This window comes from Oncorhynchus gorbuscha, linkage group LG10 (genome assembly GCF_021184085.1).
Source record: "Oncorhynchus gorbuscha isolate QuinsamMale2020 ecotype Even-year linkage group LG10, OgorEven_v1.0, whole genome shotgun sequence".
NCBI classification, from domain to species: domain Eukaryota; kingdom Metazoa; phylum Chordata; class Actinopteri; order Salmoniformes; family Salmonidae; genus Oncorhynchus; species Oncorhynchus gorbuscha.
The window spans coordinates 53368020-53383515 of record NC_060182.1 but is presented as its reverse complement, the minus strand read 5'-3'; the positions used below and the strand labels follow the sequence as shown (position 1 = coordinate 53383515).

At 43.2% G+C, this 15496-nt stretch overlaps 1 protein-coding gene across 1 annotated transcript in view; it reads right to left on the bottom strand.

Moving 5' to 3' along the window:
• The window catches only part of LOC124046242 (leucine-rich repeat and fibronectin type-III domain-containing protein 2), a 234780-nt gene that overhangs the window by 84309 nt on the left and 134975 nt on the right, over positions 1-15496 (bottom strand). The window contains exon 3 of the mRNA XM_046366394.1: positions 2514-2615. The gene's annotated coding sequence lies outside the window, so the exon portion shown is untranslated. The remainder of the gene's footprint in view (positions 1-2513; positions 2616-15496) is intronic.

The following is a 15496-nucleotide window of genomic DNA, read 5'->3' as shown; positions in this document are numbered from 1 at the left end:
ATGCAGCAAGTCAGTGAACCCTGTGCCACATGCAATTCTTTGGATATGTTCAAATACTGTTTTGATCCGTCCCTAAATAATCTAGGCCTACATGCAACAGTATCTCTTGTACTTTTGAAAATGGTTTCACATGAGACCTATCATAAACTAGTTTTCTTTTGATTACAGTGAAAGTATTCATGTCCCTTGACATTTTGTTATGATAAAATCTGATTATTAAATTGATTAAATTAAGATTTTTTTGTCATTAGCCTACACACAATACCCCATAATACCATAATGAAAAATGTAGCATACGGGCCATAGTTCTGTATTTTGAAATGTACATACATTAACTGGATTGCTGACATGCAAACCATTTTGGGACTGTATCAACAATGGGTAGAAAATGACCCGCCACTATGCAGAGAAAACCTCCTAAATGATATTTTTTCAACTTGAAATTCAATGTATTTTCCTAGACTGACCCCAACATTAGAAAAAGTGAAATATCGCCTTTGTTCATATTTCCATGAAAGCTGTACACCATCTGGGTACAAAGGTTGTCTTTGTTGACCTGGCTGTTATAAAATCATTTACACCACAAAAACCACAGACACACACACACACAATGAGGAATTGAGATTGTGTGCTACTGATTGAACTCACATAAAACTAAAACTTTCTTGTGCATGTGCAGCATCTCCCCTCCACGACCCCAAACATGACTCAACTTCACAGACAAAATAAAAATGATTTCAGACAAAATAAGTATTTCTTGAAAGCATTGTTTACTAACGGGGAATGCAGTCAGAGGCTATAAAAGTGCTGCAGATGACAGCCATGAGTGCACGTTTCAGTGGCCAACAGGTCATAGATAAAAACAAAATCAGATGTCCAGGAGAAACAAGAATGTGGTCCTCCTGAGCGCACTGCACAAAATGGCTGTGATCAGTGATTGTGAGGACAGGAAACCAGCCATCATCCTGGACTACAATCACAACAAACGGGGCTTTGACAACCTGGACAAGGCGATTGGAACTTACAGCTGCAGGAGGATGACTGGTCGTCTTCTATAACATTATTGATGTGTCCTCATACAATGCCTTCATGATATGGAACAAGATCAACCCTACCTGTATGCCTGATACGCATTACAAGAGGGTGTTCCTGGAGCAGCTGGGAAAGGCACTTGTAAGCACACACATTCAAAGAAGGGAGCGCCTCCCCTGCACAGCAGCCTCTGCAGCGCTTGTGAAAGCTGTTCAGGGGGCTGAATCCTGTCCTGATCCACCTGAGGCTGCAGCTGTGGTAGGCAAGAGGAGGAGATCCCAATTCTACCTCCCAAAGGAGGACTGTAAAACATGTGAGAAATACATCTGCATACTGTCCTATATGTGCTAATTAAAGTTGATTGATTTATGTTCTCCACGTTTTTGTTTTGTATCAATGATCTTATTCTTATTTATTGTTTATGCATCTATTTGGGTGGGGACAATGGTTAAAAAATGGGAGAACACTGGTATTTTGTAGTTCAATTCCTCATTGTACAGTATATCAGAATATATCACTATGTTGCCAAAAAAGTTCAAGACGTATTGTTTCCCTTCAATAAAATGCATTCAAAACTACTTTCTGCACATGTTTAATACTTTTTTAGGCTCTACAGGTGCTATCTCTTGCTAAAAAATGTATGTATTTACACCTATGCAGTACCTTTAGCAATAATAATAATAATAAACCTCTACTTTAGTAAAGAAAACAATTATGACAGGTGTGTTGTTAGAAAAAGGAGTGGTGTCCACTGATTAAATGCAGTTTTCTGCATTGTGAAGAGGGTAAACCCAGTAGTTCAAAGTTTGTTATGAATGACAGGTTGTTTATTCATGCAAAATATAATTAGGATTTCAAATTCAATTAAGCTGCTTTATTTTTAGTGAAGGTGGGTCAGTTTTTACCCTTAAGACAAGGGGAGTATACCGAATGATAAGACTACACAAGGGTTAACATATTTTATGGGCTAAATCATGGTCACACAGTGTTTCTTGGTAGTCTTGCACAAATCTCTTTGTAACAAAAGTATACACCTCACACACATATTTATGGGCTTTAAAAAAAAGAAATGGAAAAGGGGATACCTAGTCAGTTGTCCAACTGAATGTATTCAACTGAAATGTGTCTTCCGCATTTATCCCAACCTCTCTGAATCAGAAAAACACTTGTACCATATAAGATATAGAGTTAAAAACCAATTCAATTTTCAGTTTGCATCCAAATATTTACATATATACACAGGATTTTAGTCCTTAAAAAATATATGCTGAAATTATGAAAAGTATTAATAACAGTTCCACCCATGAGGCCACTAGAGGGCAATTTGGTTATTTGACTTTTCTGGGATGCATTGTTAATATGGGCCAAGAATTGTCAGGTCAATGATGATTAGCAGTTGGTCAGGGTCTTGATTTGAGAGATTATTTAAATTATCCCAGCAACAAAAGGGTTTAGATTATATTATACAGTCTCCTTCTTACCTATATCGTGTGGTTTTCTGCCATAGGGTCCACTATACACTCCCAAGGCCAAGCATTCACGGTCTGTCAGTTCACACCTTGAGCTCTGAACAAAGAGCCAGCCTAGAGAGAAGAAGACAAATAATAACAAGAACTGTAGGATAATTAGAAAAACTAACAACCATTACAACTTAAAAGTTTGGTCCAAGTACAAACACGGTGGAATATAGAACAACCACTCCAACTCAAACATTTGATTGAGGATCAGGTTGAAATGAAATACATATATATGTTTGCGTTGAGTCATCTTTACCATTTTGGGTTTTGGTGATTATAATTCATAGCAGTAAGATTTCATCTGCTTCTCAAACAAATAAACTACAACTCCCTTAAACCAGGGTGTAGGAGGAAGGACAGATTACTTTGGTTTATAAATTATTGAAATAGCACACAGCAAGGGTATTTACGCAATGCCACAGTTCCCTAATGACATTATGATCTCAGAAATGTATTTTTTCTCTATCCAAATCTTCTTAATTCCTGCTTCACAGAAGCTGTGTTGTAATACGATGACTGTAATGAAGAGTCATTTTTGTTTGCTAGTTTCTTTGTTTCTTTGTTTGCATGTGTGTGTGTATCTTCATCCCTCTTTTATGATTAAGTAGGACAGAAAAGGTGGTACAACAGGTATAATTCATTATTCAATGCCCACACCAGCAGAAATCCACTTTCTCGACCTGGCCAAAGATGTTGAACAAGAATTTACACCAATAGATCATAATTTTTGTAAAAGTATGATATATTTGGCCTTGAAGTGGGACATTTGTGGAAATCCGTGTCTATGCAAATTGTTTTCAGCCTTCGTTTTGTTTCAGGGTATCACACCCTGACCATAGTTTGCTTTGTACGTTCTATGTTTTGTTTGGTCAGGGTGTGATCTGAGTGGGAATTCTATGTTGGAATGCAAGGCTGTTTGTCTCAGCTAAATTGTGAAGAGGAAGAACTTTGCAGCTGCTTCTGATTAATAAACAATGCCATGCTTGTGGGTGGTAACATTACAATAAAACCCAGACCTGTGTCACGGAATTCTTCCTGGAAAGGAGAGGCGGGCCAAAACGTAGCGTGGTTATTTTTATACATCTTTAATAAAGATGATAACTTGAACAATGTATAATACAAAATAAGAAACGTGCAAAACCGAAACAGCACTATCTGGTGCAACAAACATAAAGACAGGAACACCCACAAAACCCTACACAAAACAGGCTACCTAAATATGGCTCCCAATCAGAGACAATGACTAACACCTGCCTCTGATTGAGAACCATATCAGGCCCAAACACAGAAACAGACAAACAAGACATCCAACATAGAATGCCCACTCAAGTCACACCCTGACCAAACAAAACATAGAACATACAAAGCAAACTATGGTCAGGGTGTGACAGTCCACCCCCCCCCAAAGGTGCGGACTCAAAACCTGAACCTATTGGGGAGGGTCTGGGTGGGCATCTGTCCGCGGTGGCGGCTCTGGGGCTGGACGTGGCCCCCACTTCACCATAGTCTTAGTCCGCCCCATTGTCCGCTTCCGTGGCCTCCTAACCACGGCGACCCTTCTAAAAGAACCCACTGGACAGAGGGGCAGCTCGGGACAGGGGCAGCTCAGGACAGAGGGGCAATTCGGGACAGAGAGGTAGCTCCGTACTGGCTGACGACTCTGGCAGATCCGGGCTGACTGGCGGCTCTGGCAAATCCTGGCTGACTGGCGGCTCTGGCAGATCCTGGCTGACTGGCGGCTCTGGCAGATCCTGGTTGACTGGCGGCACTGGCAGATCCTGTCAAACTGGCGGCACTGGCGGCTCCTTGCAGACTGGCGGAACTGGCGGCTCCTTGCAGACTGGCGGCACTGGCGGCTCCTTGCAGACTGGTGGCACTGGCGGCTCCTTGCAGACTGGCGGCACTGGCGGCTCCTTGCAGACTGGTGGCACTGGCGGCTCCTTGCAGACTGGCGGCTCTGATGGCGCTGGGCAGACGGGTAGCTCAGGCGGCACTGGGATCTCTGGAGACTCCGGCAGCTCTGGAGAGGAGGAAAGCTCTGGCAGCGCTGGACAGGCGGGAGACTCCGGCAGCGCTGGAGAGGAGGAAGGCTCCGGCAGCACTGGACAGGCGGGAGCACCTGTAGGGATGAGACGGAGAGACAGCCTGGTGCGGGAGGCTGCCACCGGAGAGCTGGTGCGTGGAGGTGGTACCGGGTAGACCGGACCGTGCAGGCGCACTGGAGCTCTTGAGCCCTGAGCCTGCCCAACCCTACCTGGTTGAATGTTCCCGGTCGCCCTGCCAGTGCGGCGAGGTGGAATAGCCCGCACTGGGCTATGCAGGCGAACTGGGGTCACCATGTGCAAGGCTGGTGCCATGTAAGCCGGCCCAAGGAGACGCACTGGAGACCAGATGCGTAGAGCCGGCTTCATGGTACTTGGCTCGATGACCACTCTAGCCTGGCCGATACGCAGAGCTGGTATGTACCGCACCGGGCTATGCACCGGCACTGGGGACACCGTGCGCTTCACAGCATAACACGGTGCCTGCCCGGTCTCTCTAGCCCCCCGGTAGGCACAGGAAGTTGGCGCAGGTCTCCTACCTGGCTTCGCCACACTTCCTGTGAGCCCCCCCCAATACATTTTTGGGGCTGACTCTCGGGCTTCCATCCACGCCGCCGTGCATACCAGCGCGTCTCTGCTTTTGCTGCCTCCAGCTCTCCTTTGGGGCGGCGATATTCTCCAAGCTGTGCCCAGGGTCCTCTTCCATCCAACTCATCCTCCCATGTCCAGTACTCCTCGCACTGCTCCTGTTGCCGCTGCCTGTCACCACGCCGCTTGGCCCTGTTGTGGTGGGTGATTCTGTAACGGTTTTCTTGTGTCGAAGGAGAGGCGGACCAAAACGCAGCGTGGTTATTATTCATGGTTCTTTGATAAAGAAACTATACATGAATAGACTAACAAAACCAAGAAATGTGAAAAACCAAAACAGCCCTATCTGGTGCAAACACAGAGACAGGAACAATCACCCACAAACCCCAACACCAAACAGGCTACCTAAATATGGTTCCCAATCAGAGACAATGACTAACACCTGCCTCTGATTGAGAACCATATCAGGCCAAACACAGAAACAGACAAACTAGACACACTCAGACAAACATAGAATGCCCACTCAGATCACACCCTGACCAAACAAAACATAGAAACATACAAAGCAAACTATGATCAGGGTGTGACAGAGCTGCCTTGGCTTTGCTGTACTGCAGCCGAAGTCTGCCAGCAGCCTACCTACAAAAGGTTGCACCGTGTATATTACCATGTAGAAAAATTCATCTATATCCCATATCCATATTACCGGAGCTTCATATTTATAACTATTTATATGGCGGTTGCAATTTATGGAAGATGCCAAAACTTTACTCAATACATGTCAAAGTCAATGAAGCTTTCACTAAATGCTTATGACAAATCCAGATCCAGATCCAGAACCAGCCATAGCCTAGCCAGCAGGTTAATCTTTAGAATAGTGTATAAAAAAGAAATGCAACAACAACAGACAAGGTTAGCAAGCTAGTGTTGGCATGCTAACTACATTGACAGCTGTCAGTGCCCTATTTGTTGATTCTCCAGTCTAAGTGGAAATCATTTTTCGGGCTTGGAACTTTAAGCCATTATAAATCTTCGTAAAACTTGTTGTCATGCTTACTCCCACTCCCTCTCTCCAGTGCTCAACTTCACCGGTCTACTAACCACAGGCTCTGGCAACCATTATTACGCAGACGTTCTCCCCATCATTACGCACACCTGGACATCATCACCTTTATTACCTTTATTTAGCCCTCATTAGCCTGTCATCAGGTAATATTGGTTTGTTTTCATGTTCAGTACGCATCTCTTGTTTTGTTCATTTGCATTGCATCATTGTTATTAAACTCTCCTACTGCATATACGAGACAGAATATTACCTCGCAATGTGGAAGCAGTAGAGGAAAAATAACATCGTCCAGACACTCAAGAAACAGGGTCATATACTTCACTTACACCATGACCAGCTGGCACAACTGGATACAGCCATGGAGGAGGTCCTCTGCGTTCTACACAGCCTCGACACCACCAGAGAGGGTCTCCATACTCCTATCAGAGGGCCTACTACCATATGTCGTCACAATGAGCCAGTCCCCCAGCCTACCCAGCTGTCCGCCTTGGTCAGTGATGCCCGACTGTCCGTTTCATAGAAGCATGACGGTACTCCATCGAAATGCCGTTGCTTCCAACACCAGTGCTCCCTCTATTTCGCACATCAGACGGGAGCCCCCACCACTGAAAGGTTACCACGGTAATTTCCCTGCTGACCGGGCGGGCGTTCAAGGGGACTAATGCCGTCTGGGAAAGAGGAGGAGCTGGGTTCCTATGAGAGGGCAGAGAGGGAAGTGAGCGACTTCTCCAACTCCAGCAGGGTGCCCAGACTGCTGGGGAGTACGCCGTCACCTTTCAGATTGTGGCAACCTCCAGCGGATGGAATGAGTCGGTGCTCCGCAATCTCTTTCGGAGAGGACTGTGCAAAGAGGTCAAGACGGAGTTGGCATATCGGGATGCCAAACTATCCATGGACGCACTCATCGCAATGGCCATCCGTCTGGATAACCTTCTTCGGGAGTGCCGGTGCCCACCTCGCCACTCGCCTCCCTCTTTGGTTGCTGATAATGGGCCTCTGTACGCCTATGTATATACTCCTGTACGCCTATGTATATACTCCATAAAAATCTGCCACATCCAGCTACAATAGTCATTTACAACATTAACAGTGTCTACACTGTATTTATAATCAATTTGCTGTTATTTTAATGGAAAAAACAAGGACATTCTAAGTGGCCACAAACTTTTGAAAGGTAGTGTAGATGTGGACATTCGCCAGGCTCTGGAGAGGGAATCCCCTCCTGCTACCTGCCCTGAAGAACGCATCTACGTCCCCATGGGGGTAAAAGATTGACTGTCGACCTGGGCACACACATACAGTGAGATATCTTTTGTTTGAGGCATGGTTCACATCAGGCAATGCTTCTTGTGAATCGCAAACAAAACATTTTTGAGTGTTTTCTATGGGGCAGGGCAGCTCTAACTCGTTTCATTGTTTCGACTCTAGGTTAGTTAACTCCTGACTCAAACTATCATATATTATCATGTTTTTTTCAACCTATACTGTGAATGTTTAAAATATGTAATAAATATAGACAAGAAAAATACAATAATTTGTGTGTTATTAGTTTAACTTCTTCAATATAGGGGGCGCTCTTTTAATTTTTGGATAAAAAAAACGTTCCCGTTTTAAACAAGATATTTTGTCACGAAAAGATGCTCGACTATGCATATAATTGACAGCTTTGGAAAGAAAACAAACAAATCTGCAAAGATATTATCTGTGAGTGCTACAGAACTGATGCTACAGGCGAAACCAAGATGAAATTTCAAACAGGAAATGCCCCAGATTTTGAATGCGCTTTGTTCCAATGTCTCCTTATATGGCTGTGAATGCTCAAGGAATGAGCCTACACTTTCTGTCGTTTCCCCAAGGTGTCTGCAGCATTGTGACGTATTTGTTGGCATATCCTTGGAAGATTGACCATAATAGACTACATTTGCCAAGTGTCCGCACGGTGTCCTGCGTGGAAATTGGTGCTCAAAACTCAGCTGCTGGTATTTTTCCATGGGATTCGGAGAAAAACCATGCTTCCACGAACGGCATATCAATGAAGAGATATTTGACAAAACACCTTGAGGATTAATTCAAACAACGTTTGCCACGTTGCGTTATGGTAATGAGCTTGAGGCTTTAATTAAGCTCCCAGATACGGGATTGCTCAACGCAACAGGTTAAACACACTGTGTTTGTCTATTGTTGTGACTTAGATGAAGATTTATGCAGATCCAGGTAATTCTAAAGGGTTCACATACTTTTTTCCCCACTGTACATCGCCACTGGACACCCAGGTATCTTCCGCACTATCCAATCCCTCTCCGGTAAGTACCGGTGGCCCACCTTGGCCCAGGATGTGCCCAATCCAAATCTCCCCAGCATGCTCCAGCAGGGAAACTACTTCCCCTTCCCGTGCCTCAGCTGCCTTGGTCCCTAGACTTTGTTAATGATCTCCCCCGTCTGATGGTTTCACCACTGTTATGGTTGTTGTGGACAGATTCTCCAGATCCTGCCATTTTATCCCTCGCTCTGATCCCCCTACCGCTTTCCATATAGGTGAAGGCACTGTTCTAGCAGGTCTTCCGGAACTATGGCCTTCCAGAGGACACCGACCGTGGGTATGGAGAGCCTTCACGGAGAAGCTGGGGGTCACGGCCAGCCTCACATCTGGGTACCGGCCTTAGTCCAATGGGCAGGTGAAGAGGACCAACCAGGACTTTGGGAGGTTCCTAAGGAGTTACTGCCAGGACCAATAGGGGGAGTGGGCCCGGTTCCAGTCTGGGCGGATTATGCCAAGAACTCATTTCATCACTCCTCCATCGGGCTGACTCCCTTCCAGTGCGTCCTGGGATATCAGCCAGCCCTGGCTCCGTGGACTCCAAGCCAGACCAGGGCCCTGCAGTCGACAAACGGTCCGCTGTCAGAAGGATCAGGTGGACCGCCACCGCAGTGAGGCTTCCGTTTTCCATACTGGTGTTCCCATCTGGCTCTCTACTAGGAATCTCCCGCTTGCCCTGCCAGAAGCTGAGCCCCCATTCTGTGGGGCCCTTCATGGTCTTGAGGGTCAATGAGGTAACTTACTGTTTACAACTCCCCACAAACGACCATATCTCACCCTCTTTTCATGTTTCCCTTCTCCGGCCGGTAGTTCCTGATCCCCTGGCTGATGCTGTCCTCCGCGACACCCCTCCGCCTCCCCTGGACATCGATAGGACCCCTGCCTATGCTGTCAGTTTCCTACTGGACCCCTGATGTTGTGAGGGTTGGCTCCAGTACCTGGTGGACTGGGAGGGGTACAGCCAGAGGAGTGCAGTTGGGTTCTTGCGGCCGGCGACCGACATCCCAACATTGTCTGTGATTTCCATCTCCCCATTCCGGACTGGCCCGGTCCTCGCCCTTGGAGCCGTCCTTCCGGCCGGCGTCGTCCTGTGGATGTCACGCCTACTCCCGCTCCCGCTCTTCGGCACTCGACATCGCTGGTCTACTAACCACTTGCAAACATTATTTCACACATCAGCTCCCCATTATTATGCACACCTGGAACTCATCATCGCCTTGATTACTTTCCCTTTATTTAGCCCTCAGTAGCCTCACTCAACAGGCAGTATTGGTTTGTTTTCCAGGTCAGTATGCATCTCCTGTTTTACTCATTTGCCTTGCTTCATTGTTAATCAAATCTCCCTCTGCACCTGCTTTCTGACTCCCTGCGTATATGATACATATGTCATAAGCATAAGCATAACGTCTTAATATCTATCATCTTATAATGATCCTGACTGAATATCTTTTTTTCTTTTTTTTTACACCCGGCAAATTCAAATGTGGATGTCGAAGCCAGTTCCAGCCGACCCCCCCCCTTCTTCCCCTCTAGATTTAGACCTTGAACACCAGGTGGGTGTGATTAATCATCAGGTAAAACTAAACCAGCAGTATACCGGACCTCATAGGGTAAGATTTGAATAGTCCTGTCCTACATGATGATGATTTTAAGAAACTAATAATAACACATTACAAAGGCTCTTACATGGTTATAACAAATAATAATGCATTATACCTTTCTGCATGAAGTGTTACCAAAAAGGTATTGGGTGTCTACATGAATTACTACATGGGCTATTGAAAGTAGTTAGCTTTACTCACTCTACCCTGATATAAAATACAGTATATAGCCTACTTTATTACTCCCTTTGCGTAGATTCATTGTCATGGTTTCCACTCTCCCTCTCTTTCTCATTAGTTTTAATAGTTTCAAGTGTTAATGTCATATGCACGAATACAGTGAAATGCTTTTCTTACAAGCTCCAAACCCAACAATGCAATAATCATTATCAAAGTAGCACTAAAAATAACATAAGGGCAATCAAAAACACACGAGAATTAAAAACAAGAAACAAGAACACGAGAAATTAAGAAGTGCTCTCTTTGTCTCCTTGTCAGACATGAAATCAATCGCCCTATCCTCGCTTTTCTCATATACACACCAGAGACTCATGATCCACCTCACTCTCTCAGTTCAGATCCACCCATCTCTGACTCTGTGACACATGAACCAGGAAAGATTAATTGGTTATTCTCTTTCTCCCCCTCCATCTGTTTTAGACTCCCTCCCTCTCTCCTTGCAGAGTAGGCTGACTTGAGGATGGTCGTTGGCAGCACATTCCCATTGGTGCTATGAATTCTGTTGCAGATCTTTCTCCGCATTGTTTTCCTATCGACCAAGGGACCTACAGAAGAAAGATCTAAGGCTCTATTCATGGGAGCCCCCTCCTAATCGGCTTGCTGTCAATCACACACCTTCACAACATCATCACCGAAGACAGTCAGCCTATCCAAGAGAGCCAACGTATGTCGAGTAAACACTCCTTGCGTTGAATATTTAATGCCTTCATGAATGCTAAAATGTGACAAGTTAAAAATGATGAACATGATAAAATTTGGATCATTGTCTAAATTCAGACTTCAGGCTCTCCGATTGCAATAAGAGTTCATAATACAATCTTCACTTATTGGAATGTGAAGGGATATCGACTCATAACAAAAGAGTCAATTAACGTCCCACCTTCATTAGGCTAATTCAATTTCCATTTGCAATCCCATTCTATCAAAGGAACCAAACCACTATGTACATTTTTGTGGAAGATTAAGATCAATATTTTTGTGTAGACAGAGCTTTCTGACACTGCAATGGAGATCACAGCCCAGCACACCTATTTTACAGACTTACAGTGAGCTCACCATGTTGATGGAGATTTTCATCGGGGAAACTGAGTCTGAGGAACAAACTGCACTGAGTTAAAAAAACAACAAATAGAAGTTGCTCAGCTTTCTGGTCATAGCAAAAACACTCTCATGCAGTAAACATCAGTTCCGTGACAGTGTAAAGTCAGTTGTTCCACAGGTCCAGGAATGGCTGAAGAATTGCAACATAACATAATTATTTTAGCAAAATTTTTCATTTTTAATTTACAATCTGTAGAATCTATGAGAATAGAAAGGTTCAGTACTTTTGTGAAGCATCACAGCATAGTTGAAAAATATATGGCAAATAGAAATCTAAAATGGATGTTGTTATGAGATCGATGGGACGGGTTGAATGGAGCAGAAGGGTGGGACTAATAACCAATGTAAAGCATATGGGGTCTGTATGGGGTCTGTAAAATGTATATAGCTTCAGGGCTACCAGACATAAGTTGTGAAATAGCACAGTTACAAATAGCTATCAAACTGGATGGACATCAGAAATAGAGGAAGGCCAGGACTAAAAACAAACAAAATATAACTATTGTAAAATAGATTGTGTCTGTAAAATGTGTATAAGATGTATAAACTGAAGGTAGAAGCCTAAGTGCTATTGTTTATTAGTTTACTCCAATTGGGGGAAGGGGTTTGCTGGGAATAATAAAGGTATATAAAAAAGTATGTATATATATATAATGTGTGTGTATATGTATGCATATGTGTATGTACATGTATGTATATGGATATATTTTTTACCAAAAAAAATACATGGGGGATTGGAAATAATGCAGACAATTACATTGATGGAAGCAACAACAAAAAAGGTCTGTTGTTCCAAGTTTCAATTACTGTTCATAACATCTGTTATGTCATATGTTGCCTCTGTAGGAATAAATAAATACATATGTAATGAATTGAATGAAATTTAATTGACACCCTTATAGTTCGTGTTGGAGGGTTCAAGTACTGGAGTCTGGAAGTAGAGCATGAACATCTGAAACACACAACACATAGCGAACATATTACTTATATACCACAGTAATACTAGGGCATTTATGCAATGAATTGCAGCCTATGATTTATTTATCTCGGCTCCCTCTACAATTGCATACCGTGGCTTTTAAAAAAGACATTAAACTGAAATACAATACTGAAACTTAAAACCCATAATAATAAATAAAAAAGGCCTGTTCTGCATTACTGTAATATAATTAGCAATATTACAGAGAAAAATAATGGGACACAAATATCAAACTTACATGCCATTAAAAATGGAAGGTCAAATTGTTGTCTGAGACAAGATTGTTGTTCAAACCACTGGTATCATCTGAGACGAGTACAAAGAGCAAGCTTCTAATGCAGCATGATATTATATGAGCTAATGTCTTGTCCAATGACATATCAATAACCAACATCACATTCATGTGCATTGTTTTACACATAGCTTTGCATCATCAGCAAGTACTTTCACAATTTCCAGTGTACGTGTTTCTACAACCTGAGAATGGGAAGAAAGGCCCAGTGCAAGATTCCTGTGTTTTATATACAGTGGGGAGAACAAGTGTTTGATACACTGCCGATTTTGCAGGTTTTCCTACTTACAAAGCATGTAGAGGTCTGTAATTTTTATCATAGGTACAAAAATCCAGAAAATCACATTGTATGATTTTTTAAGTAATTAATTAGCATTTTATTGCATGACATAAGTATTTGATCACCTACCAACCAGTAAAAATTCCGGCTCTCACAGACCTGTTCATTTTTCTTTAACAAGCCCTCCTATTCTCCACTCATTACATGTATTAACTGCACCTGTTTGAACTCGTTACCTGTATAAAAGACCCCTGTCCACACACTCAATCAAACAGACTCCAACCTCTCCACAATGGCCAAAACCAGAGAGCTGTGTAAGGACATCAGGGTTAAAAATTGTAGACCTGCACAAGGCTGGGATGGGCTACAGGACAATAGGCAAGCAGCTTGGTGAGAAGGCAACAACTGTTGGCACAATTATTAGAAAATGGAAGAAGTTCAAGATGACGGTCAATCACCCTCGGTCTGGGGCTCCATGCAAGATCTCACCTCGTGGGGCATCAATGATCATGAGGAAGGTGAGGGATCAGCAAAGAACTACACACCTTACCTGGTCAATGACCTGAAGAGAGCTGGGACCACAGTCTCAAAGAAAACCATTAGTAACACACTACGTCGTCATGGATTAAAATCCTGCCATTGCACGCAAGGTCCCCCTGTTCAAGCCAGCGCATGTCCAGGCCCGTCTGAAGTTTGCCAATGACCATCTGGATGATCCAGAGGAGGAATGGGAGAAGGTCATGTGGTCTGATGAGACAAAAATAGAGCTTTTTGGTCTAAACTCCACTCACTGTGTTTGGAGGAAGAAGAAGATTGAGTACAACCCCAAGAACACTATCCCAACCGTGAAGCATTGAGGTGGAAACATCATTCTTTGGGGATGCTTTTCTGCAAAGGGGACAGGACGACTGCACCGTATTGAGGGGAGTATGGATGGGGCTATGTATCGTGAGATCTTGGCCAACAACCTCCTCCCTCAGTAAGAGCATTGAAGATGGTTCGTGGCTGGGTCTTCCAGCATGACAATGACCCGAAACACACAGCCAGGGCAACTAAGGAGTGGCTACGTAAGAACCATCTTATTATCTTATATTTGGAGGGAGCTGAAAGTCCGTATTGCCCAGCGACAGCCCAGAAACCTGAAGGATCTGGAGAAGGTCTGTATGGAGGAGTGGGCCAAAATCCCTGCTGCATTATGTGCAAACCTGGTCAAGAACTACAGGAAATGTATGATCGCTGTAATTGCAAACAAAGGTTTATGTACCAAATATTAAGTTCTGCTTTTCTGATGTATCAAATACTTATGTCATGCAATAAAATGCAAATGTATACAATGTGATTTTCTGGAGTTGAAGTGTACCTATGATAAAAATTACAGACCTCTACATGCTTTGTAAGTAGGAACACCTGCAAAATCTGCAGTTTATCAAATACTTGTTCTCCCCACTGTATTTCCACACTATGAGGTTGGAATAATACTGTGAAATGTAAAAATTGTGATAATGAACTTTTAGTGTTAATGCTATTTGAAAAGACCCTTTGAAATTTCAGCCTGTTTTGATGGGAGGGAGTTTTGGCCTTCCATGTGGTAAATTACTATAATAGTAGTTCCAAATCTCTTTGCAAATAACAGCACATATTCTGTTTTCCCCTCCCGACTTAATTAAACCACTCCCAGACAGTCCGAGCAAAATTCTTGCTTGAGAAATTGCTCTTGAATTATTCCACATTTTGTTGTTACAGCCATCTACACACAATACCCCATATTGACAGAGTGAAAACCTATTTTCAGACATTTTTGCACCTTTTATTGAAAATGAAATACAGAAATATCTAATTTACTTTAAAAAAGCTATTTCTGTTTATGTTTGACCATTTTAATTGAAAACAGTCACAGTAAGGTACTTAATTGTTGCCCTAAAATGATTTGATATTGAGATAAAAATGGCTGCATTGGCCCTTTAACTCACACACACACACACACACACACACACACACACACACACACACACACACACACACACACACACACACACACACACACACACACACACACACACACACACACACACACACACACACACACACACACACACAGAGATACACACAACTTGTGCTGAGCGATGAGCTTTTTTTGAGCTCGGTTCAATTTCGGTTTGTATTATTTCTTTTTTTTCATTAAATGCACTATGCATTATGTGGTTTGAATGCTGTAACAACACATGAATAAACCAATTAATAAAAGTCCTATGAAAGTGACTTTCCATTGCTGCAAATCACTTATCAACCATAATTTATCACTGTACTTTAATAAAACATGTTTTTATTTTATTTAACTAGGCAAGTCAGTTAAGAGCAAATTCTTATTTACAATGACGACCTAGGACCAGTGGGTTAACTGCCTTGTTCAGGGGCAGAACAACAAATTTTTAACCTTGTTA